Below are 27583 nucleotides of genomic sequence, written 5' to 3'. Positions count from 1 at the left end.
CATAGCATCTTTTGCCTTTCCGATATTTATACTTTTTCATAGAATCTTTCAATTAATTTTGTTCATTAGATTCCGTCTTTGACTTTTAAACAATTTGCATGTGATTTAAGTTTATTGAGAAAGTTTTCAGTGCTTGCTTAATTAAATATATCAATTTTGTTGCCCATAGTTTCTGAAACTATTTAAATGTCTTTATTATCTAAATTCCAGATTTGGATATCAAAACTTGAGTGAACAAAGTAAAAGTTTTATAAATTCACCAAGAATTTACTGAATCACTACTATGTTCAGGGTTTTTTATTTAATACCAGAAGCACAAATAGAAAAATAGTTATATAAGCACTTATATGTAGTTAGGACAGTGTGTCTGAAAAACAGTTGGAATAAACTAACTGCCATTATGTAAGGGTTTTCAATGGTTGAGAGGATTAGAAAAGACAAATCTGAAGGAGGTGAAATTTGAACTGGTGGTCTTTAGGGATAAGTAGAATTGACATGATGTCAAGGAGGGAGAAAGAGGTAGCAGGATTCCTGAGAATGGATGAAGCGTGAGTAATGTCTCAAAAGAAGAAAATGATAGGGACATATTTGCAGCTTCACATAGCTGGATTATTGAATATTCATGGGGGCTAAGTGGGATATAAAGCAGGGAAAGGAGGTAGAGGCCACCTTGTTGAGGACTTTAATGTTTGATTACATGGACCCAAAGAGAAAATTGAGTGTCCTTAAAATGAGACCTGGTAACTTAAAACAAAAATAATAATTGGACTTTGACATTTTCAGTGGATTAGAGCTGGAAGACCTGTAGGCAAGAAAGCAATTTATGAGGATTTGCAATAAACACTGTGGTTTAAGTGGGAGTGAAAGGCATTATGGACACGGACTTTACAGGCTTTTCATTTGTGTGAATATGACCCTAAATGTCATAAATGATCAAAGTTCTGTGCCTGGGTACATGGGCAAATAAAGGCATCTTTGAAAGAAATAGACAGGTCAGAAGAAGGAGTTAGCTCTGAGGGAGAAAGGGCAGTTTTCTTTGCTCATACTAGCTTCGTGGTTGCAAGGGAGGCATCCAACAGATGATGCCTAACACTGTTGTAACCACAGGCCTTGGGCTTGCGAAAGAGGACACTGGGACTGGGCATATGCATGAGGGAGTCATTTCCTTAGACGAGATTGTTCATCTACCCATGAACACAGATGAGGAAGCTGACAGAGTATTGAGGGGAAGACATGCCTATTCAGAGAGAAAACCGTGAGAAATATGTTTACACGGGGGTGCGGAGAAATAAAGTGGAATTGCAGAGCAATTAAAAAAAGAGGTAAGAAGATGTTATGAGAGGAAAAAAATGAGTCTGTCACACAAGCGCAAAATGAATCCGTAGACAAAAAAGATGAAAAGAACTGGGAAAAGCTCTTTGGCCTTGGAGATGAGAAGGCCATGGGCACCTTAGTAAGAAGAGTTTCAGTAGATAAGCAGAAAAGAAGAGAGACCACAGGAAGAGAATGGAAAGAGTCGGTGTTGTGGTGCCAGCAGTATTTGATGTGGATACGTTGCAAGAGATTGGACTACTGAGAACAAAAGACGCTAAGTGGCAGCTTGAAGGAACAGCAGAGTTGAAGGATTGTAAAGACGCATTCATCAAATGAGGATACCTCTGCCCATGGGAAGACAGTAGTAAAGAACACCACAGAGTTAGAAGATGTGAGAAAGAGTACAACTGAATAGCAAAGTACTTAAAGAGGGAGAGATCTAGAGTGTAGGTAGCTGAACTGTATAGCAAAGCATTTTTTCTTTTTCAGAAAAAGAAGTGGCTGTGAAGAGTCGTGTGTGTGTGTGTGTGTGTGTGTGTGTGTGTGTGTGTGTGTGTATTAATGGGTATTTTTTCTTCTCCAGTTGATGGCCCAATACAGGAGATCTCAATCTCAGTAAAATAGGGCATATGGTCCTGCTGAGATTGATAAGATCTGGATGAGGTTAAGGATTTGTGTGAAAGGTTTTCAAGGGTGTTATAAGAAGCATCGATCTAGGACTAAACTGAAGATATAAGATAAGCAAATAATTTTTGTTAATGTTAAAAAATATACAGTTCTCTTCAACTTCTTAACTGACAACATTCTATATTCCTGAATTGTCCTTAATCTAAGTGGAACTTCTTCAATCATTATTAATTTCCTGCTTAATTGTGGTTACAGACTTCTGACTATGCTCAAAATAGAAATAATCAAGTAATTTTTTCTTTATTGAAAAGATTAATTGTATCTTAAATAAAATTTCTGTGTTTTTTTTTGTTTTTTGTTTTGTTTTGTTTTTGTTTTATTTTGTTTTGTATTTTTGTTTGGTAACTGTGGCCAAGATTTCAAACGTAATTTTTAAAAATTTTTTTAATGTTTATTTATTTTTGAGAGAGAGAAAGAGAGAGACAGAGTACAAGCAGGGGAGGGGAAGAAAGAGAGGGAGACACAGAATCCAAAGCAGGCTCCAGGCTCTGAGCTGTCAGCACAGAGCCCATCGTGAGGCTTGAACTCACAAGCTGTGAGATCATGACCTGAGCTGAAGTCGGATGCTTAACTGACTCAGCCACCCAGGCATCCCATTCAAAAATAATTTTCATTTCAGTTTATTCTGCAGATATGCTCTTTTTGTACTTATTTAATTCTTTGAATGGAAGAAGTCACATATTAGCAATATTAAAGCAATTAGTATATTTATGATTATCCATTTAAATATGTTGTCTATATGTATATCCATATACTATACAACTTTACACATGTAAAACCTTATATCGTAACTATCAATTTAAGTTGTATATACTCAGTATGATTATTTTTTCTTTGAAAATCAGTTAACTGCTATGATTGAAACTGTTATGATTTATCAGATACTTGTAAGGAAATGCTATTAGATGTGTCAGATTTTACTAAGAAACTTTATTAATTTTACTAAGAAGGTTTTCTAATTTGGACTTCTGGAATTGCTACACACACACACACACACACACACACACACACACACAGTGTCTTAAAATTTGCTAAGAAAGCATATTAAATCAGACCTAAAAATAATTTTGTTTCTTGACCTTTGAGTTGCAAATGTTTTGTCACTCTTGCACTTTTCAAAGACAACATTCAAACTTGAACATAATGACCAACTGAGCCCTCATATAAAGGATCAAAACAAACAATTTTTGTTAGTGTTTAAAAATATCCCGTTCTCTCCAACATCTTAACAGACAATATTCTATATTTCTTGGTCGTCCTTGTATCTAGGTGGAACAATGTGATAGAATTCTGGCACATTTTACAAGGGGAAAAATGACATACTCCTATGTTTCCAGGCACAGCCATAAAACATCCTGCGTCCAATGTGTCATAGAGACCAGACTCCTGTCTCTACCCAAACCATGATGAGAAACGGCGATTCACACACTCACATCTGGCAAAAAAGTTGCGAGCTCTCTGAATATCTGTTTCAGTGGGAATCCTATCTTTCTTTAGCACTTGCAACATTGGCACACATGAAATGCACGACATCATGGGCAGGGCTGTGCCACTCTCCTGCCTTGTCCTCGTAGAAACTAAGAGCTAGGTGTGAAACCTGTCCCCACATTCTATAATTTCAGGTCCAGAGCACATGGTGCACTCCCAACTTTCCACCTTCATTCACGATGGCTCCTCCTGTGTACAATACCCTGATTTCTTCTGAGTGTCTGCATCCTACATGTCCTCCAGACCTGATTCACATCCTTCCTCCACTCGCCCCCTCCCTGACCTACCCCTTCTCTGAGCCTCTTTATAGCACCATTTCATCACCCCACTCTGACCATTCCTTCCTCCCATCCCTTTATTTTATTTCCTCCACCGCTACCCCGTGACAACCGCTTTGGCTTTCTTGTAGTTCTTCATACCCAGCAGACACATTCAAACCTCTAGGGGCTACTCCCTTGATTATTTCCTCTGTCTGAGATTATGACCATCTGACTTAGCTCCTTCAAATACTTCCCTGGCCTCTCTGCCTAAAATGTTAACTCATCGCTCTCGCCCTTGGAATCCCTATCTGCTTCTCTGCACATAGAAATTATTATTCACCATACTTATCACCATCAGATGTACCAAAGGTTTTACATATTTACTTATTGTCTGTCTCTGCTCAGTGGAAGGTAAGGTCCACGCGGTCAAGGATTTTTGTCTTTCTATTCCTTTCTCTGTAAGGGCCTGGTGCACAGTAGGTGCTCAAAAAAGAAATATATATTCTATGTATATATAATATGTATAGAATATATATATTAAATATGTATTAAATATACGCACCATATATATATATCTACACACACACCATATATACCATATATATGTATATATATGTATATATGTATATATATGAATATATAAATATTTATTTTGAGACAGAGGAAAAAAACATGAGTGGGGGAGGGAAAGAGGGGGGGAGGGGAAGAGAGAGAGGGAGAGAGAGAATCCCAAGCAGGCTCTGCACTGTCAGTACAGAGCCCAACACAGGGCTTGATACTCCAAACTGTGAGATCATGACCTAAGCTGAAATTAACAGTCAGACGCTTAACTGACTGAGCCACCTAGGCGCCCTACAAAAAATATTTTTGAATGAATGAATGAGTGAACTCCTGCATTTTACGCAGAATCTAGCGTATAGCTAAGATTTTCTTTTTCTTTCTTTCTTTCTTTCTTTCTTTCTTTCTTTCTTTCTTCCTTTTTTTGTTATGGTATGTTCTCTCTTCAGTCAGCTAGGCTTGAAAGCAAAGGTCTCTTAAGATGTTGGAGATGGACAGACACCAAATATCTGATACACTTCTTGAGGGGAGAGCTACCTAAGAGAGACATTGGATTAAGGTCATTAACTTTGGATTTTATGCTAATAAGAAATAAACGTTTAACAAGCTAAGCCCCTGTAATCTTAGGGTGGCTTATTAGAGCAGCTATCATTACTGACCCTAATACAAAATATCTCAGTACATTAATTCAGCGTCTCACAAAAAAAGAACTTTGTACATCAGTTTTTTCTTCTAAACTGAACACTCTTAATAATGTTTACCCTTAAATGAACCTGAGACTTATGGGAAAGCAAAGTTAAACATGTTTCTTTACTGTATGGCTTCAATGTCACTGTGAATATTTAAGAAGGAAATATATCAACGTTCTTGATCATATTTGTCCAACAAACACTTTGATAAAATTACCTTTATTAACATCTACCTGACAACAGTCCCCCAAAAAAGTCTGTACCAAAAAAAAAATGGCAATAAATGAATTTTACTACATAAGATTATCAAAAGATTGTTTATAATGGGGCATAATTTTTAATTATACTGAAATACACCTTTTTGACGTTACTGTAGAAATAATACAAATTCTACTGAAAACATTTCTATTTTGCCTATAAATGATACATTATACTCAATATGGAAAGTTCCCTTTAAATAAATTGTATACCATGCAGATCAATGATACAGCCTACATATAAATTAATAATAATAAGACATGAAGAACAAGCTATGATCTAAAAGTGGAATAAGCAGTCAGACAACATCCATGCAATGACCATTCACAGTTTTATGTTCCCTGCATTATTCAAAACATTGGCAATGTTGTTTTAAATAGTTTTATTTCTTAGTGACTATATAGAGAAATAGATTAAAAGATAATGCAACCACATTTTCTTTTTTTTTTTTACTTCTGTGAACTTCCTGAACTCTTCTTTGGACAGCAAGAGTAATACCATTTTGCATTTAATTCTGTGTCTCTGAATATAGCCCACTGACACATTCTAGCATGTTAGTAAGAAAAAAGAAAAAAAAATTCCTCAGACCATTAAAAGGTATAATTCTCGGGGCACCTGGGTGGCTCAGTCAGTTAAGCATCGACTTCAGCTCAGGTCATGATCTCACAGTTTGAGCCCTGCATCAGGCTCTGTGCTGACAGCTCAGAGCCTGGAGCCTGCTTTGGATCCTGTGTCTCCCTCTCTCTCTGACTCTGCTTGTGCTCTCTCTCTCAAAAATAAATAAACATAAAAAAGTAAAATAAATAAATAAATAAAAGGTATAATTCTCCCCATGCCATTTACAAGCCAGATGGAACTTGAAATGGAAACAGTTAAGAAATATGCAAATTCATTTCACGTCTTCTTGTCGACTGACTCTCATTTAGAGATCAACAACAAAATACATACCTTGTAAACTTCTTTCAGTGGGATAGTTCCTCAGTTAACATTTAGGAGAAAGAAATTTCTTTTAGCTTAAAAGTAATCTTCTTGACTTTTTTTAAATTAAGATTTATTTAGTTTTGAGAGTGAGAGAAACAGAGCGTGAATGGGGAGGGGCGGAGAGAGAGAGAGGAGACACAGAATCCAAAGTAGGCTCCAGGCTCTGAGCTGTCAGCACAGAGCCTGACGGTTGGGGGTGCGGGGAGGGTAGAGTGCTTGAACTCAAGAGCATGAGATCATGACCTGAGCTAAAGTTGGAAGCTCAATGGACTGAGTCACCCAGGCGCTCCCCTTCTGGGCCTTTTTTGTGAAGTTTTTTCAAGTCTAATATCCTAATATCTCTGAATGCATTAGTTAAAACTAATTCATAATTTAAACTGGAAATCCTGAAAGGAAACACTTTCTAAACTTTGCAGTATTTTGCAGTGAGGAAAGAGAGGAAGATGTGGCAGGAGTGAAGGAAAGAGAAACTGTAAAAATACTAACTAAGGGCAGCTAACTTGTGCATAAATGATTATTGTATCAAATAATAATAACTTGAATTTTAATAAAAAGTTATACAGTCTTTCAAATTATAGTAAGGTGCTCTGGTAGATATTGCAAAGAACACCGCTACAGAATGTACCTGAAAGACAAGGTCAGTACAAAGTCTTAGTATAATCAATGCTATTGTTTGTAGCTCAGCTTGATTGAAAGTTGATGATGAGATACCATCATCATTTACACATCACACTTCAAAGATACACATCTTCCACATAGTTTGCTTTTTAAAAAGTTACATTGCATTTTAAATACTGAAGCCATTTTAAATATGAGACACCCTGGTCTCACTCAATCACAGGGGTACTGTAAACTGTTGTAAATACCAAAGTTAACGTCCAAATACTTTGTTTTTCAGGCTGTGTCAGAAACACTTCCTTTGAAACCTGATTAAACGTTGCACTGGAAAGGTAACAGGTACATGTCAGGTAATAGAAATATTCTAAACGTTGTTAATGGAGGATTTTAGTAGCGTTCATTCCATCTAGAAATTACAATTTAGTTAAAAAACATGGCAAACACTTTTATGATTAAGAAAGCGGATAACTTAAGTCTTACCAGGTAATAAAGTCAGAGCGTATTGAGAGAGTGCTCAGGGTCCTAGTTAGTAACGGAATCTCTGTAATGTTTCAACAATGGTGAGAGGAACTTCTTCAAAACCTGCAGATTTCCACCATAGGGAGAACTGCCTGCCAAAGTAGCTTATTTCTTCCTTTTGTTCAACCTAAGTTTGCCTTAATTTTATACCATGTAATAATTTCAATTTTGACTTTAGGAACACTTGAGGGGAAATCTGATCCACCTTTCGTAAGCAGCTTTTAGTGTGTCTGAAGACATTCTCCGCTGTATCATTGAAGTCTTCTGTTCTGTCGGTTCAGTAGCTCCTATCTTTGAACCTATTCCTCTTACAACATTGTCTCATTTGTCCCACTACACCAGCCATGCTCCTACATCTCTCCTGTTTGCAAGGCGTTTTTCAAGTGGAAGTTTCTAGAAGTTGATGCAAAACTCCAAGTGTGGTTTAACCCAGGCAAAGTTTTATTTAGTGGTCTCTGGAAACTGCTACAGACATAGCACTGTCTATCTTGGTAAGTATATTAAATAGAGGAACTCTGAGGTGTTGATCAACTTAAACATGTACTGTGAAACCATGTCTTTATCTTCTAATAATTATGAAATTGAACTGTTGACTTGGAATGCAAATAATTTATCTATTAAATTCCAATTACATAGAATTAGCTAATTGTATCAGACTGTTGAGTATTTTTGCTCTATCTCTATTAATAAAAGAGTCATCAAACTTTAGCCTATGAGCCAAATCCAGGTCAGTGCCTTTTCTGTAGATAATGTTCCATTGTAAGAGAACCATGTTGCTGTCATTGTTGTTGTTGTTCTCCCCCTCCCCCTCCCTTCTCCTCTGCTTCTCCTCCTCCTCCTCCTCTTCCTCCCCTTCCTCTTACTTCTTCTTCTTCTTCTTCTTCTTCTTCTTCTTCTTCTTCTTCCTCTTCTTCCTCTTCTTCCTCCTCTCCTTCCTCTCCTCCCTCTCCTTCCTCTCCTTCTCCTTCTTCCCCTCCTTCCCCTCCTTCCCCTCCTCCTCCTTCTTCTTCTTCTTCTTCTTCTTCTTCTTCTTCTTCTTCTTCTTCTTCTTCTACAATGTTTCTATAGCTGTTTTTATGCTATAAGTGACACTCAGCAGAGTTAAATAGCTTTAACAAAGACCACTCTACAGCCCACAGAATGTAAACTATTTACTACCTTATTAGTTATAGAAAAAGTTTTATCAACCCTGAACTAGTACATCAGCTGTCCATTCTCTTTTCCTGAAGATTCAGTGAGACTACATCTATGTCCTCATGAAGACTGTGGATTAAAAAGTTGGACTGAGTAGGAATATCAGAGGCGAAAATCCAACTGAACACGATACATGATCATTATTTTTGTTAATTAATTTAATCTGATGTGTTCCCAAGTAAGTAAACTGTCAGTTAGCCCATGTTTCCTGCTCTCATGATGAAATGCCTTGCTGAAATTCAGATATTTTCTCTCTACTGCACTCCTTGGCGTATCAGCTCAGTACCACTCTAAAACTGGAAATGGATTAACTGAAACGACTTCTTAAGAGCCCACGCTTGCTCTTAGAGATCATTATTTTTCTCCCTAAGTGCCAGCACCAACTCTTTTTTCCCCTCAAATGTATTTCTCAGAAAACTAACCCTTGTAAGACTTTGAATAAAGGCTTCCAAAGTCAAATAATTTGATGAAATAATGTATTCTATACATTTTCTTTGGAGTATCAATATCCATTAGCATGTTAAAGGGTATGGGAAGTTCTACAATAAACATATTTGGTTAAAAGGAATCAACACATTCCTTGCCTGCATTGTTTAGCCACAGCACACACTTTTCTTATAATGTTCTTTTTTTTTTTTTTTTTTTTTTTTTAATCTAGAAACTTTGGTGGAAGAAACTTCAGAAAAATTTATAAATTCCCTTGAGGAAGAATTTAAACTTGGTTAGCTTCAGATGTTGAAAAGCTATTTCCTGAGGGCATTAGAAGTGGGATGGAAATAAGCAGACATAGTTTGGAACATGAAAATATCTAAGAACTTTAAAGATAACAATATGATTCTATTTTAAGAATGAATGTTGATTTCACTGTTTTACCTGAATTTACCAGGCTGAAGTGATATTTGTTGCATGGATGTAAGGGTTAATAATAACCTCAATTTTATAACAGCAGTTATTAATTATCTTAGAAAAACCAATAGTCATGAACAAAAGGAGTAAACCATATCAGAAATGTGAAAACCTTCCATGAGGACTGTAGTTATTTTTCACTTATTTGTAAACCACTCATGACGTTGCAAATAATAGGTACTCAGGTAATTGTTGTTGAATAAATTTGCAAATAAACAAAAGAAGAAATTGTATAATAGTGGGGTTCGACCTACTTTCCGTGGAATAGAGATTATTTCTGGAAGGCAGAAAAACTTCACTGTTTTTAATGGGTTTTTCTATCAAAGCCTATCAGTGAACACCAGGTATCGCCAAATAAAACATGAAAGAAATGTGAGATTCGCCATTCTCTAAAAGATAAGAAAAGTAAATGAAACAAAAGAAAAACTTCTCCTTTGATTCAATCAAAGCAGTCATACTCACTGTTTTTATATTCATAGCCATGGAGGCCGAGCTTGAGGATGGGTAACCATCAAGCTGTCTGATTCCTTAGTTCGAAATTTAGAATACACAGGGGCACCTAGGTGGCTCAGTCCGTTAGGCGGCTGACTTCGGCTCAGATGATGATATCGCGGTCAATGAGTCAAGCCCCATGTCAGGCTCTGTGCTGACTGCTCAGAGCCTGGAGCCTACTTCCGATTCTGTGTCTCCCTCGCTCTGTGCCCCTCTCCCGCTCGTGCTCTGTTTCTCTCTCACGCTCTCAAAAAATAAATAATCTTTAAAAAAATCTTTGAAAATTAGCATACACACATAAATGCAGTGACATAAATGTGCAAACATCTTAGATAAGGACCTGCAGACTCCCCTCTAAAAATTCTTTGGGAAATGTAATTTTAGTACTTCTTTTTTAAACATTTGAATGCACTATTTAAATTTTTTTTACATTTATTTATTTATTTACTTATTTATTTATTTGGAGAGACAGAGCACAAGTGGAGGAGGGGCAGAGAGAGAGAGAGAATGAGACACAGAATCCAAAGCAGGCTCCAGGCTTTGAGCTGTCAGCACAGAGCCTAAAGCGGGGCTAGAACTCACAAACCATGAGATCATGACCTGAGCTGAAGTCAGGTGCTTAACCGACTGAGCCACCCATGCACCCCTTGAGTGCACTATTCTAAAATGCATATTTAAACATAATATTTTAAAATATTTTTTGATTGCAGTTATATCATTTAGGAAACCACAGTCCTAGGAAAAACCACTGTGTGATTCTTCTAGAGAAAATTCCAATATTTTAACTCTCAATGACACTAACTTTTCAAACCACCTATATACATTTGAGTGTCATATTTTTGGGGAATATATTTACTTATTTACTTGAATCTGAATTATTTAGTGGGGGGAGTATATATACTTAGGGGGTTTTGTTTGTTTTCATTTCAGAAACTGGATGTCATAGACAGTGCTAAAAGAAGGCCACCCCTTCTGACTGGCTGTGACATCTGAAACTCCACTAACCATTAGGGTTAATTTGACAAAGTTGCTTGGTTAAATCAAAATGCATGTGGTTTATATATTACATGATCCTGCTATGGCCACTTATTCTCTAAAAAAAAAAAAATGTAGGTTTCTAGGTAACCCCATTTTGGAGGAAGAATTATTAGATAACTATTATTTAGTTTTTATAGTTATATATCATAATATTTCCCTCTCACAGTATTGGGTCTTGTCATTTTCTACAGAAAAGTTTTTTTTCTTCATCTTAAATTTTATGTCAATTATATCTCAATAATAAATTACTTTGAAATTCATCTTGTCATATTGACAGATTTCCAATCAATTGGTTAAAACACATTATGCTATTAACTGTTTGTATGCTGGCTTCTCTACTTGATTATAATCTCCTTCAGCTCAAGACACCAGGCTTTATTTATCCCAGTATTTCCTATAGCATTTTGCAAATAGTAGTTTTTCAAACGTATTTTTCAAGGATTCAGGAATGACACTTATACATAAAACCTCTTGTGGTAGAATGTATCATGCGATAGACAATCAATATTTCACTGGAAAAAGACTCATGGCCCAGGAATGTAAAGATTTGTCTTCATTTACATCAGCATTGTGGTGCATGTACGTCCGCTGAGGGGCGTCTGGGAGCTTGTGCCCTGAAACCCCGCTGCGGTTCACATCTTATTGCCTCCTCGTATCTTCTGTGTGAGCTTTGGCAAGTCATCAAACATACCTGACCGAAATACCCTGATCTGTAAAATAACACCCCGGGATTTTGAGTGAATTAAAGGATCAAAAAGGCCAGTGAATGTTATAATAACTCACTTTTTCAAAAAGCTATTATTATCCTTTACGTGCAATTTTTAAATTTTTAATCGGGATGGTACACTAGAAGATTGAACGCTTAGCACCTTTACTGACCACATTTTTGGCAAGTGTTTGGCAAATCCCAGCTGCCAGTGGCATCAGCTTTTCGTGTTATGGATTCGACCTACCATTGAGAAGTTTCAGCAGGAAGACTTTCTTTTTATTTTCTTTATCCTTATTGCTTTAATCATCAGACTTTTGATATCGTTCCTTTTCATCTACTCTACATATCTTATAACAGGCATACATATACCCACATCCCAGAATATACACTTAGCAATATTTTGTTATGTGTGTTACAGACATGGCCAAAGACCATTTTCCACTCCATTCTTAACCTCCTTTCAGTCTGTCTTAAGTCAGTGCATACTCTTCCATTTTGATTTCTGTGGGTATTCCATAAGAAATAATTGGCATTGTTTGACTGTGATTTTTTTTAGTTACATAAATGAATCAAAACTATATCTTCCATGTGCTTGCTGTTTCCCCTTCTCAATTTATGTCTTAGAGATTTCCCTATGGGTTCCATAGCTATTAGTACTCATGTTAGGACCTACATGGGTGGAGAAGCCAGTGAAGCTGTGACCATTGACATTGGTTGATGCCCATGTCACTATTATAGCCAATATTATATCATTTAACTGCTTTTTAATATTTCATGTTATTAATAAATCTCATTTTATATAATTTTTAAATTTATTTATAGGTTACTAGGTTGTTTACAGTTTTATACTTTTACTAGGAATATTATAATAAAATAATTGTCCCTGGTACACACATATGAAAGTACATACCTGAATATCAGGTATGTACTAAATACATATCTAAATAGAATCTCTGGGCCATATACTATATATTTAAAACATTTTTCAAGACGGTGGTCTTATTCCTTATTATTTACATTCTTTTTGGTCTAGGTTACTTTCCTATATTTCCACACGGCTGAAACCAAGATCTGCTCCCAATCATTTTTGTATTCCCTGTAGTATAGCGGCTGGCACAGAAAAGTTTTATTCAGTTTTTTTTTTTTTAACTTCTTAGGTGTCAGTGAAAAGAATTCAAGCGGCAAATGTGTTGCACAGAAAAAATTCTATCTATGCTTTTTCTGACCTCTAATAAAATTGATAATTTATTAGAATCATAAATATAGGTCAAAGAAATTGCACAAACAACCAAGTAGTATTAATAGGTCTTGTGTTTTTTTTCACCGACAGAAGGCAAAGATATTTCCATATCACATTATAGCTATTGCTGATGTGTCAAAATATCTCATATTGACCACTACTTTAAAATTAGGGTAGTTATGGGGCGCCTGGGTGGCTTGGTCGGTTAAGCGTCCGACTTCGGCTCAGGTCATGATCTCACGGTCCATGAGTTTGAGCCCCGCGTCGGGCTCTGTGCTGACAGCTCAGAGCCTGGAGCCTGTTTCAGATTCTGTGTCTCCCTCTCTCTCTCTGCCCCTCCCCTGTTCATGCTCTGTCTCTCTCTGTCTCAAAAATAAATAAACGTTAAAAAAATTTTTTTTTAAATAAAAAAAAAAATTAGGGTAGTTATTAGATCCATCCTGATATCTTATTATTTAATGCCTTTTTAAAGAAGCATGCATATTAGAACATCAAAATTTAAAAATAGTTTTGATTACTATATTTCAATGTATTTGAATTCTTTTATAATCTGTGTTTTTATGCATTATCCTGATAAGGAGATTGTAGGATACATGGGAGGTTCATGGCACAAGAAAGGTTAAGAACTCCATTAAATGTTCGTTCTTAAACCTTCTCTTTGCTCTTTTCACTCCCTGACAGGCCTTACTGGAACCTCTTAATGTAATGAGAAATGTCAAGTCCTGAGAGACAATTTGTTAATTGAAAACGAAGCAATGCCACTTAGTTGTTATCCTGATGTTCAACTGTGTGTTTTTGGTGACGCCCCGACCTCCCTGGGGATCACACTTCTTCATGTGTGAATAGCACTGTTGTAGAATTCAAAGAATCACACTATGGCTCTCAACTAGAAGTAGAAATAGAAGGAAACTCAAAAGGATTTAGAAAGATGTATCGTTCAGTTTCCTTGGAAACAGCCCACTTAGGAAAATGGTTTCTCATCTTAATCTCTATTTCCCCACTTAATGTCCTTAACCTCTATTTCTGCTTATTCTGGGTGGATAAATCAAACTGCATCTGTGTTTCTAATCACAGTGATTCCATTTTACTTTTTTTAATTTATTTTTTACTGAATACATTTTTCATGTGACATTGTGTAAGTTTAAGGTGTACAGAGTGTTCTTTTGATACCTTTATAAGACTGTAATACATTTACCATTGTAGCAACATCAATTGCATTACACGTAGTCACAGCACAGTGTCATTCTCTATATTCATTATGCTGTGTCTTAAACCTCTATGGCTTATTTACTGCTCATTATAAGCAGCAATTCCATTTTAAAGAATACATTTCTCTCCCATTGACCTCAGGAGATATGTGGCCCTCTCAGCCCAGGCTACTATGATTTCCACTATTGATGTTTAAGACAGTCAAGACTGTCAGGTAACTTTGCTAGGAGACAGCATGTAGGAAACCGGCTCATCCTTTCAGCAATTCCGAAGCAGAAGGCTTCGTACTTTCCCTTTGAAAGTACTAAAGTTTAAACTTTGATCACTTGGCAAAGATTACACTTGGATAATTTAGAAGACCTTATTCTGCAGTGGAGAACTTGTGGTTTGTGAGTTTGGAAACAGCAGAAAGCCGTTCTCATTATGCCCCTCATTTTGGGGTACTCATGTTCATTACTGTACTACTTTCTCCAACGTCTGTTTCACTGTTCATTCCATTGACAACCTTTCGCCATATGTATTGGGTCTGGGTTCTCCAGCGGAACAGAACCAATAGGAAATTATATATATATATTATATATATATATATATATATGTATTATATATATATATATGTATTATATATATATATAGAATGTATATATATATGTATATATATTATATATATACATATAGAATGTATATATATATTATATGTATATATATTATATATATACATATAGAATGTATATATATATATTATATGTATGTATATATATGCCGATTCTTTGTGATTAATCATATTGTAAGTAATAAAAAATCATATTACAACATAATATGATTATTTTATGTAATAAATAATTATAAGAAATTATGTTATATATGATTATGACATATTTTATTATATACAATAAATAAATCACCTTATAATAATATCATGCTTTCTTATAAGGTATCAGCTCACGTCGTTATGGAGGCTGAGAAGTACCATGATATGCACTTGTAAGCTGGAAATCTAGGACAGCTGAAGGTGTAGTTCCAATCCAAGTCTGAATCCAAAGGCAGGAGATGACTGATGTCCCAGCTGAAAATGGTCAGAGAGAGGGAATTCTCCTTTACTGAGCCTTTGGTCCTATCAAGCCCTCAATAGAGTAGAGGAGGTGTATATTAGGAAGGGAAATCTGCTTTATTCTAATCCAACTCAAATGTTAATCTCATTTAAAACTACCCTCATAAATACATCTTGAATGTCTACTCACATATCTGAGCCCTCCACTCCTCTCCCGCTGGCCCAGCCAAGTTAACACATAAAATTAACCTTCACACCATTGATGATTATTATTCTTTTTATGTTACATTCACTGTTAGCAAATAGTTCTGGGTCTTCAGTTTCTGAGAATGCTCAATAGTCCCTCCCCCACCCACTCTTTTTCTACTTTAAAGCCTAGAGATCATCTGATTTCCAGGACTTTAGCTCGAAGCCCACGCAAGTCAGTGGTGTTGAAACTTCATACCACAAAGGGGAAATATGGGTATTCTTCTAGCTCTCCATTAAGAATTCTGATACGTATTTTTCCACTCTTCCTTCCTTGAGGCTCTTATCACTAAATATTACACTTCTAGCCCATCTCGGTCATCATTTACCAACTTCACTGTCCCCATTCATTTTTGGTTTCTAGCATATGTTCTTTTCCTTTCTCATAAGATTCACATCCATTTCAGTGACTTTAATGTATTTGTGTATGAGTTATTGTACTTCCAAATTTACTGTGCTTTTTGAGTCTAAGGGGCACCTGGGTGGCTCGGTTGGTTGAGGGTTCAAGTCCGGCTCAGGTCATGATCTTGTGGTTGATGAGTTTGAGCCCCACGTCAGGCTCTGTGCTGACAGCTCAGAGCCTGGAATTTGCTTCAGATTCTGTGTCTCCCTCTCTCTCTGCCCCTTCTTGGCTCATGTTCTGTCTGTCAAAAATGAATAAACATTAAATAAATAAATAAATAAATAAATAAATAAATAAATAAATAAAATTTTGTGCATAGTCAATCTTAACCCATACTTGTAGTAGATCCTGAAACTTGTTGAGAGTTCAACTGATAATTTATGAAGTTTTAAACTCTAATACATCAATCTTTCATAGTATTCTACTGTCATTCCAGATCTCCTGCCTTTACTCCTTTGACACCTGTTCTTTGTTTCCTATTTCCCTGGACCTTTCTCCACTCTCTCCCCTATCTTCACTCCACTTTTCTCCACTATCGTCAGTAGGCTTCCTTTCATGACCCTTTGATTCAGGTGATACAGTCTAAATCATTGATTCAATCTCTTTAATTGTCAACATCTCTAATTCTTTTACCCTCTAGATTTCCAGAACATTTTTTTCTTAAAACTCTTAAACTTGAATCAGTCCAACCACTTGCCATCTTCACCTTTATATATGGCGTGTTGAGTGATGTTTAAGAAAATCATATTTTAATGTAGACTGTGTCTTTACAAAAATAGAATCTTCATTGGCTAAAGAATAAAGTTTAACCTCTCAGGAAAGCATAAGAGGAATCTGTGATGTGATCCCTCTTTACCTCCTTTTCTAAGCATATTGTTCAGGGTATCCCTCTTCACTTTCCTGTCAAGAACTGTGTAAGATCATAGAGTTTGCCCTAATTGCAAACTAACAGGTTAGCCTACCACAATTCAATGGATGTTGGCAGAAAACACAAGACCTCTGGGGGTAGAGTGTGTAGTAAAGAATTTAACCTTGCCCAAAGAGAGATCTAGTTTTCCCCCTCAGTTCCTGGGGGTAATCTCTAAGCCCTTGAAATGTATTACTTGAAAAAAGTGTTTTTTTGTTTGTTTGTTTACCAGGGAGACTTGAGCTATGCTAGATAGTGTGGCAGCATGATTTATAATGGGGATTTCTGGTCTTGTTGCATAGCTAGATCTCTGAAAAGGCTGGAGTCTAAGGTTGATCACATGAGCAGTCAACCCTATCTATAAGACAGAGCTCCTTTAAAGAATCTGGATATCAAGGCCCAGGTAAGTTTCCCTAGTTGGGACTACTCAGTGTGTATTATCATGCATCATTATTGGGAGGGGTGGATAGTCACATGACTCCACAGGGGAAGGCAACTGAAGGCTCTATGTTTGGGACTCTTTTGGACTCTGCCTCGTGTATCTTTTCCCTTGGGTGATTTTAATCTGTATCCTTTTGTTGTAGTAAGCCACAATTGTGAGTATAATAGCTTTCAGTGAGTTCCATGAGTACTTTTAGCAAATTATCAAAACTGAGAGTGGTCTTAGGGACTCTTAAATTTTGTAGTGGGTATTAGAAGTGATGATGCTCATGTGGTCTGTCCCCTAACTTTACAGTGATACAAAAGGCTTTATCAGAACTCATGACATAATAAATAGTATTAGTTTCAAGTATGCATAGATTTCCTTTCTCCTCCTAATTTCTGTGGGGACACTTGGAGTGGTCCAAGTGAATTCTACACACTGAGTAGGCTTGAAGCATAGCTGAGGAATGCTGAACTTGGGGAATTTGAATCTTTTATACTGAATATAAACATGCTTACCAAGGAGACATTATCTTTTTATCTTCTAAGGTTATTCATAAACCTACCCTTTGCTCTTTAAGCAGTCATTATCTCTAGATATTAGACATTATCTCTAGCTTCCAAAGTTGTTTGTTATAGAAGAATCCTTAAAAAGATAGTTTGGAACAAAAGAGCAGTTGATGGGGTATTTTTGCATGATTCACAGAAATATTTGAGACTTATGGAGAATTGTCCTCCAACAATTCCATGCTTCAATCACACCAAACTACCTAACACTTGTCCTAAAGTATTTTCCTAGATGTGTTTTGTTCATATTTCCATTCCATCTGAAATACACTGATCACTGTGACAAATATTATTCCTCTCTCAAAGTTCTTTTCAAGGATATCATATCCAAAAACCACTTTTAAATACTCCTTTCACCTGCCCCTAATCATTAACCACCCCGTTTAGAGATCTAATTTATCTTCCTCAAACTTCTAGCACAATGATGACATTGCTCTGTTGTCCTTGCTTGTTTAAATGACTTTTTTTCTCTGCTGAAGACATATAGGGACTACTTCTGATTTTTCCTTTTATCTCCTGAATAGCATTGTTCTGCTACAATAACTCCTGAATAGCATTGTTCTGCTATATGGTATCTACTGGAAAATGTGTTGAAATGGAGAAACACCCCATGTTCTGATTTAAAAAAAATAATTTCTGGTTTTTTTTTCAGAAATTTTAACAGTTAAGATCAGGACAGAGCGCAAATAAACTTGGTTCTGATTTTCCCAAGTACATTCACGCTATTGAAGAGGGAAATAGAATTATTTGGTAACTAGACTTCAGTTTGTGTCTGTGAGGGTCCTCTTTATGGTACCAAGCAAGAAAATTCATACAGTTTTTTCTGTGACCGCTTATTTCCTGGAATCTAGCCATTTCTCACCCTCTCCATTTCTACCACCCGAGTTTAAGACGTTACTTTTTATCTGTTTTACTTAATAGCTTCCAGTTTGTCATCCTCTACCCTTGCCCTCTAGAGTAACATTACAGCTGCCAGAGTTATAATTTTAAAATAGAAATCCTGTCCCTCCCCTACTTAAAACCCTGCAACAGTTTCTTCTTATCCTCATAGTAAAAGCCACATTCTGTACAATGATCGCCTTAGGACTATTATACTATTTTCCCTGCCTAAAATGCTCTTCCACCATTAATTCATGTGAATAACCGTTAACCTTAAGTGTTACTTACTTAATGACTGCCTGCTTAAAGATGATTGTCCTAAACTCACCACTGGAATTACAAACGTGTCCACACCCCAAGAACTCTTAATTTTAGTCTTGACTACTTCTGCTCTTTTCTTTCTTTTTTTTTTTTTTTCAGTAACATAACTTTCTAACGTACTCTATAATTTGCTCCTTTTCTTTGTTTATTGTTTATTGTGGACTTTTTCCGGAATGTAAGTTCCATGAGAGCAGACATCTTCGTCTGTTCTTTCCACTGATGAGTACAATGCATATAGAGCAGTATCTGGCACAGAGTAGGTGGTCAACAGATTTTTTTTTTTTTCTGTGAATCAATTAATGAATGACTTAGGCAAATTTATGCAATTGTTATTACTATTTATCTTGTTTCAAACTGTAAGAGGGGACACTCGGGGATGGAGTGACAATAACGCTAAGAATACATGAGAAAGACTGAATTTAAGGCATGTTCTGGACAATGGGAGTTTATACACACCCAGAATCGACCCACCCACTCTTCCCTTGAGGCCCACTTGATGGTGGTGTATGTGAACACGGCACCACCTATGTGAATCTATGTGGACTGTTCCTATTGTATTTGGCTGTCTTTTTCCAGAGTAGAAGGAAGGGGGATGGAAGAACGGAGAAGGGGCAGAGAGAGAGAGAGCAAGACAGAGAATCCAAAGCAGGCTCTGTGTTGTCAGTGCAAAGTCCCACGTGGAGCTCGAATTCATGACCTGTGAGATCAGATCTGAGCAAGAGTCTGACACCCAACGGACCAGACCACCCAGGTGCCTCTAATTTAATATTATAATATTACCAGTATTCCTATCCTTTAGTTACTTATGTAGTATATTAATTTGAATTATATTTTATTATTAAATAATAATTTATCATTTTATTTAATTTTACATTTGTTTTCCTATAAGGTAAGTCTTCTATTTCCCATAAGATGCAAACCTGTCACTTTCCTTTCCTTAGAAATTATGTAATATTGTGTTAATTTTTTTTTTTTTTTTTTTTTGCTCTGACAACTGTAGGAGAAATCAGAGTGGAAATATGTCTCAAGTGAACAGTACAGCACATAAACAGGGTGTGGTTTCTTCTGTATTAGATAATCATGCCTTTGGGTATTATAAAGCAGGAAGCATAATTCTGAGTTCTTGATTTTTGAGGTATGTGGTTTTCCATGGATAACACCCTGGAAAGATGTGGATGTGTGGTTGTGAGGATGAGGGATATTGTTGACTGTTAGAAATTGACTTTTACTGTAATAGATAACTAATTGTGAATCATTTAGCTAGAGTATAGGTATTTTGTCTCATTTTACAGTAGTGAGATTTCTAAATATTTCCTCTGTAAGTTTGACTCAATTCATTTTTTTCAGTTTTTATTTTCTTACTTTTTCTTCAAACAAGAAATCTGATCCAGCCATTTTCTAAAAATAAGTTATCCTTTCCTCCTCTTTCATAAAATGCAATTTTAATATAATATTTTAATGTATTTTTTTAGTTTCATCAAGACTTTTATTTATTTTTCCACAACTAAATAAAAGTTTGTAATTAAATAAATTGTTTAGATTTTTCTGCCTATGGTTTTCCTGGGTCCTATTCTTAGAAGTCAAGTTACCAAGCTTCACCGCACTGTGCATATCCGTCCATTGGGCTAATATCTATCAGGGATAAAGCTGAAAGACCATATTTTAAGCAATCCCTGATGTAAGACCAGACAGAAACAATGTTCAGCAGTGTTAGGAACAAGCTGTTGCTTGAACATGTTCTGCAAACAACTTGGTATTTAGATCTAATGAATATTTCCTACTTGGAAAGTAAATTGCTGATGTGCTTCCTGGCACTGTCTTCCTAGTGCCAGAACACATCATGTTTTTCTTTTGAAAGATCTTTCATAAAGAGACCGTACCTTCAAGTCAATTTGAGCTAATCCTTACACGCTGTGTTCCGTTATTGCACACTAGAGAAAAATAAACACTGAGTTTCATATTATGAAAAAGAATCCATGTTCTCTCTGCTGTTAAATGCTTCCCTCTCCCTCTCCTTCCCCCGCTCCCTGCCCCCCTCCCTTCCCTCTCCCTCCTCTTCTACCTGGCTTCTCCCTCCTCTCCTCCCTCCTGGCCTTCCTCCTTCCCTCTCTTTTTCCCTCTCCCTCCCCACTCCTTTCTTCATCCCTGCCCCTCCCTATCTTCCTCCCTCTCTGTCTTTTTCCCTCTCTTTTTCTTCCTTATTTCTGTATTTAAAAGAGTCAGAAATCCCCTTTCTTGTTCTGTTCTGCCTATAAATATCACCCTAAAGGACAGGGTGATATTTATATACAATTAGAAGTTCCTACCCCTTCAACAAAGTAGAGTGCCATGCATAATAGTACCCATTTGTGCTTGTGGCTGTACCTACACTAACTCAAACTAACTCAGTGCAGTAAAACTTTATGATAAACATTCTGTCATCTCACTGTTGTCCACAAGTTGTGCAGGAGAACCCATTGATTTAGATCCAGGCAATGGGAATTAGACTCCTAGGGGTTGAAGTAGAATCTCTCAATCTGTGTCCTGGAAATTCATTTCCAAGAAAAACATGAGGGATGCTTTTGCTCTTATTCTTATTGTTGCTTACAAATATTCTTGTTATTTTTAACCGTGGCCCCTAAAGTCAAAATGTTCTAAGTTCAGGGCCATTTATTTTGAAATAATTATATTTTTGATAGACTTATGGGTGAATGATGGTAAAAATTGCAAGTTGTGAAGTGGAATACGAATATCCTTGTGATTTTACATGTACAACCTCAGATGATCATCATAACAGTCTGGTGAGGACAGATCAGTGATTTTCCCCACATCAAAGAATTCCCCAATGGCAATATGGAACTCTACCCTGGGTCATCTGATCAAGAAGTGGGAGGTGTCATGTCTAGACTTTAGAGGGTTTTAGGAGAATCTTTAGTCCAATGAAATGATCACTTCCAAGCCACCTCAGTCCCCATAATTTGTTATAATCAGGAATATAGCAAATATACAGGAAGTCAGCACCATGTAAAACAATTTATACCATTGTTAGAAAGCACTAGCTTTTAGTTATTTGTAAAGTTGAGCTGAAAATGCCTTCTCGAAACATTCATACGTTTGAGTTCATTTTGCTTGCCGAAGAAACCTTTAATTACATTAAACTCCCAACTAAATACTCCACTGCACTTGGAACTAATCGCAGTGTGAGATATTGTTCATAGTTTTCACCTTCATTGCCTTTGAAACCAAGTAGATTTGAGTCACTTAATGCCCGCCATTTTGAATTTCTGAAACTGAATTCTCTGAAAAAATGGGGTAATTAGACCAGATCGATGTTTCCCAGCCCAAACTGTACTGCAAAGTAATTATCAATGATAAGTCAGAGGGAGTAGGGAGAGACAGCCGAGAAGGAAGTGAAGGAAGATTTGGTACAGTGGTAATATTTAACCTTGGGTGGCCTTAGACCAGAGAGAGGATCACTTCTAGTTCTAAACATTGGTGATTTCATAAACTCTACCTTGAGATCTTTTGAAACTCTCTCTTGGTGGTTTATATGGCATCAAGATATTTGTACGGTAAATAAACTTCTCAGTATTTCAGTGATACAAAAGGCAGGTAAAGCTAAGGATTCATTTGTCTTTAGAGGGGGCAGATGTTAAAATACACACCCTTATTTTGAATTTTCTCTTGCCTTTTAGAAACTCCCACTTCTTCAAAAATAGCTACTTGAGGCAATGATGAGTTTGTACCAAAAGCTTAGAAGATTATTTGACGTTAGATAACTCATACTCAAGAAATGCCCCTGAGTACAGTGACTGTTCTTTATTAAATTACCATTTTCTTTTATAAAATTGACATCTCAGAGGAAACTCAAGGAAATCAGTGTGTCAAAATTTCCGAAAGTGCTCATTCCTGGCCTTGCATGATAGACTTCATGCTAAAAGAAATCCTCAGGTCAACTATCATCTCTGAAACTTTTTCTGAATAGGACTGGTCACTGTCTTTTTTGTGTGCCTACAGTATTCTGTTCCTATTTCTTATACATGGCATATATGATTGCATTGGGATTATTTGTTTGTCATTTCTACCAGACAATTTGTAGAAACAAAGGCCTATTTCTTTTTTATCTTCATTCCTGTCATATTCGCAATTTCCCCCAGTATGTTCCTCTTCCTTCAGATCAGAGAAAGGAGGTATTTTTAATGACTCACAATACATTTGGAGAAATGCTGTATGGATTTTATAAGAAATATAATGAAAATATTAGAAAATGCACCAGAGAGTCTAAAAGCAGTAGGATGTGGCTTATTTAAGAAAATTTGAAATGAATACTCCCTTTGTAGAAAGAAAACAAAGCAAAGCAAAACTTTTTAAATCCCAAAATTTAAAGGGGAGAGGAAGTGAACAGAACAATCTCAATGAGTTTCTGGAAATTGTAGAAAACGTCTAAATTTGCTCATTGTAGTAAATATTTGTTCGGTTTTGTTGTTATTTAATTGTGTTTCCCTGCCTCTGGATTCCCTTACTGTGCCTAGGGAATATTTTTCTGTGTTAACCTTGCTGGGACAGGTCTCACCTCTGTCTACAGAAGCTGAAAATCCCCGACATGATGCCCCCAATCTTGCAACCTGTTGAGACATTGGACTTCTTAACCAATCGCATGTTCCCATTTGAATCCAGAGGACAGGATCCTGGGCAGAGGGCAGAGTCAGTGACATCAATGTTTGGTTTCCAAAGGCAGAGCAGAATTGGCGTGGCAATTGAATCCACGTCACGTGCCAACAGAAGCAGTTACCAGCAACCGAGGGAGCAGCAGTCCCAGCAAAGTGGCCTCACTTAGGCTCTTCACGTGGGCAGATTTTGTCTGGAAGGGTTTCTGCCTGGTGTTCGAACCTGGGTTTTTTGGTTGTTTGTTTTGTTTTTTAGTCTTCCTAGTGATTCAGTAAGCCATCCAATTTCCTTTCAAAATGTTTCTTTCAATTAACAGAGTCTGTTTCTATGGAATGTAAATAAGAACCATGATTCAGTCACTATCAAAGAAAGTCTAGGTAAATTTAGGTATTATTTTATTGTTCCTAAAATACTAGCACGTGTATATATTATATATATACATAATATATATATATTATGTATATATATAATATATATATTATATATATATTATGTATATATATAATATATATATTATATATACACGGCTGCATATATATATACATAATATATATATTATGTATATATAATATATATATATATTATATATACACGGTTGTATATATAATATATATATATATATATATTATATATACATGATTGCATTAAACCTCCTGTATCAACAATCTGTGGCTGGCATTGCTAACTGACATGTAAATAAAACAATGATAGATTTCTAAATTATTGGGATTCTCTGAAATATTTTTTCTCGGTTAAAATAATTTTAGCATCTCATACAAAATCATGATATTTCAAAACAAAGAGATGTTTGTGAAATCATAGGCTAGACTATTTTATTTACTCAGTGAACAGTCAATCACCTATACTTTAAGACATTGTTAGCAATAGGGATGCCAGGATGAATAACAAGTGGCTCTTAGGTGAATAAAATAGAGAGATTTATTGACTGCAATATTGGAAAGCGATGTGGTGGTAGGTATTGGATCATAATATTCATGTTCTCGATCCAGTAATCCCACCACTGGGAATTTGTACTAACGAAGTAAGAACAGAAAAAAAGCGCGTATGAAAATACTCATTGTAGCACTCCCTAAAATTGTAAGAAGATTGAAAACAAATTCAGGGTCTAAAAATAGGTGGGATAGTTATTAGCACTGTTCAAAAAACATGTTTTTTCTTTTTTCTTCTTTTTTTCCCGGCACATGGTGAAATTATATTTCTTTGTGTTCTTGAAGTTAGGAAGGGATAAGTAAATGTGGATGGCAGTATCATGGCTCACTTTCAGGCAGAAGCTTTAAACCTGTGTGCAAATTCTCTTTCTCTTCCCCTGGATCATTTTTCAGCCTGCCTGTCCAAGTAACAAATCCCGCAGAGGTACCCCATGGAACCTACAAGGGGGAGTCACAGAGTAAGAGAGAAGTAAACTTCTGTGATTATAACCTGTTAACATTTGGGGGCTGAATGTTATCATAGCATAATCTAGTCTATTCAGAGTGAATAAATTTGTTAAATAAATTATGATCTTTAATGATATAAGTAAAAGAAGTAAAATACCAGCCAATTGTACGCACCTATGGACAAAGACCTAATAATATGAAAAAATGAAAACTTGGGGTTGATGGGAAGGTGAATTTTTTTTTTTTGTACTGATAAATTTTACATGATAACCGAAGTTTGTAAGTTTTCCAGTGTCCTTGCAAAATATTTCACATGTAGGGGCATTTAGGTGGCTCAGTCGGTTGAGTGTCTGACTTCAGCTCAGGTCCTGATAAAGCGGGTGATGAATTTGAGCCCCATGTGGGGCTCGATGCTGTCAGTCTGCCAGTGCAGAGGCCCCTTAGGATCCTCTGTCCCCTTCTCTCTCTGTCCTTCCCCCACTGATGCTCTCTCTCTCTCAAAAAATCAATAATATGGGGCGCCTGGGTGGCTTGGTCGGTTGCGCGTCCGACTTCAGCCCGGGTCATGACCTCACGGTCCGTGAGTTCGAGCCCCGCATGGGGCTCTGTGCTGACAGCTCAGAGCCTGGAGCCTGTTTCAGATTCTGTGTCTCCCTCTCTCTCTGCCCCTCCCCCGTTCATGCTTTGTCTCTCTCTGTCTCAAAAATAAATAAACGTTAAAAAAATTTAAAAAATCAATAATACATTAAAAATAATTTAAAAAATATTTCACATGTAAATTTAAATTCCCCTAAATAGGTTGAATTGATATTACAATTGAGTAAGTAATTTAAAAAAAAAACAAAATTTTACATATCCTTTAAAGTTGGCTTATCGTGATTTTAATTCACACCTTGATAATTCTACTTTTTACCTGATTCTATGCTGACACCCACTACAAGTAAAAGAAGCAAGACTTCTTTTAGAAGAAAAATACCTCCTTTCTCTGATCTGAGGAAAGAGGAACATACTGGGGGAAATTCTATCAGTCATTGACTCTATAAATGTTAGACTACGTCTTCACCCATTGAAGATATAGATTATTGTCAATCCCAATTTCTCAGTTTTGCCTTTTAATGGTAAAATGGATTTTTTGGGTCTCCTTTGCAACTGAGAACCCACAAAAATGAGAGCCAGCCATCGCAGTATTATAGAGGATGTGCGAGACTGGCTCGCAGGTCTCAAAGAGAGATGCCAAACCAGTTTTGTGAAATTTGCCTAACATGTATTTTCAAGTTATACAAGCGAAGACTAAAAAAATCAGCCATAAAATTGAAGAATAGATTTTTTTTTTTAAGGGAGAATTGTCAGTGTGCCAGATACAGAGCTGTTGGAAAGTTTGGGGTAAAATAAGGACATATGGTTTCACAGAAGACAAAGAAGGCGGGTGTATCCAGGAGATGGGAATGGATGACACCAAATGCTCTTGAAACTGAATATAATAACTTCTGGAAAGTATCTTTCAGATTTAGAAACATGGAGGGCTTACCAAGAACGAGATTGGTGTAGTAATGAGGATAGGAACCAAACTGAAAAGTGAGGAAAGAGAAGAACAAAGAGGCAATTTATATCATGAAATGCAGTTGTGATCATGAGAAGGTTCCCTCTTGCATCAAGATAACACTTAGGTCGGCCACACTGTGGTTATTTACCTATGGACTCTCTCCAGTTGGTCATTACCCTCCTTAAATTGTAGATTCCCAGACAGAAGTCACTATTCCACTTATGAGCTGCAAGGTATAAAACAGAGAGGGATGTTCATCTCATTTGTTCCGGGTGTTCTAGAGATAGTGAATTTTCATGGTAACATTTTTGACTACTGTTCAACATGACTCACTCATTTTTAACTTACAGTCAGCTGAATCCGATACATTTCTTTTTCTTTTCCCCATCCTTTTTTTTTTTAAGGTAAATATTGTTCTTATGCTGAATCATCCTAATATTTAATTTGTACAATTGCCCTTTTTTCTTATTTATGTGCACTTCTTGAAGTTCATACCTATTCTTGATTTGTTTGTTAACTATAGCCCGCATTCAGCTGAGCCAAGTAGTTTTTTTTTTTTTTTTTTTTTAACATTTATTTATTTTTGAGACAGAGAGAGAGCATGAACAGGGGAGGGTCAGAGAAAGAGGGAGACACAGAATATGAAACAGGCTCCAGGCTCTGAGCTGTCAGCACAGGGCTCGACACGGGGCTTGAACCCACAGACCGTGAGATCATGACCTGAGCCGAAGTCGGACACTTAACCGACTGAGCCACCCAGGTGCCCCTGAGCCAAGTAGTTTTTATGCCTCTGTAGTATCTACAGCATACGGCTGTAGCACATACAGTATGCTCATCTACAGCATATAGTTACACGCCATCCACATAATTGATACCTGTGTTGATGATGTCTTCTTTTTTCCCCCGAGATATAATTGATAAATAACATTGTATAAATTTCAAGTATGCAACATAATGATTCTATATTTGTATATATGATGAAATGATCACCGCAATAAATATAGGTAACACCTGTCACCGCATAGAACTACACACTTCTTGA

Source organism: Panthera onca, chromosome B1 (genome assembly GCF_046562875.1).
Source record: "Panthera onca isolate mPanOnc1 chromosome B1, mPanOnc1 haplotype 2, whole genome shotgun sequence".
In the NCBI taxonomy this organism is placed as follows: domain Eukaryota; kingdom Metazoa; phylum Chordata; class Mammalia; order Carnivora; family Felidae; genus Panthera; species Panthera onca.
This window is presented reverse-complemented; position numbering follows the sequence as displayed.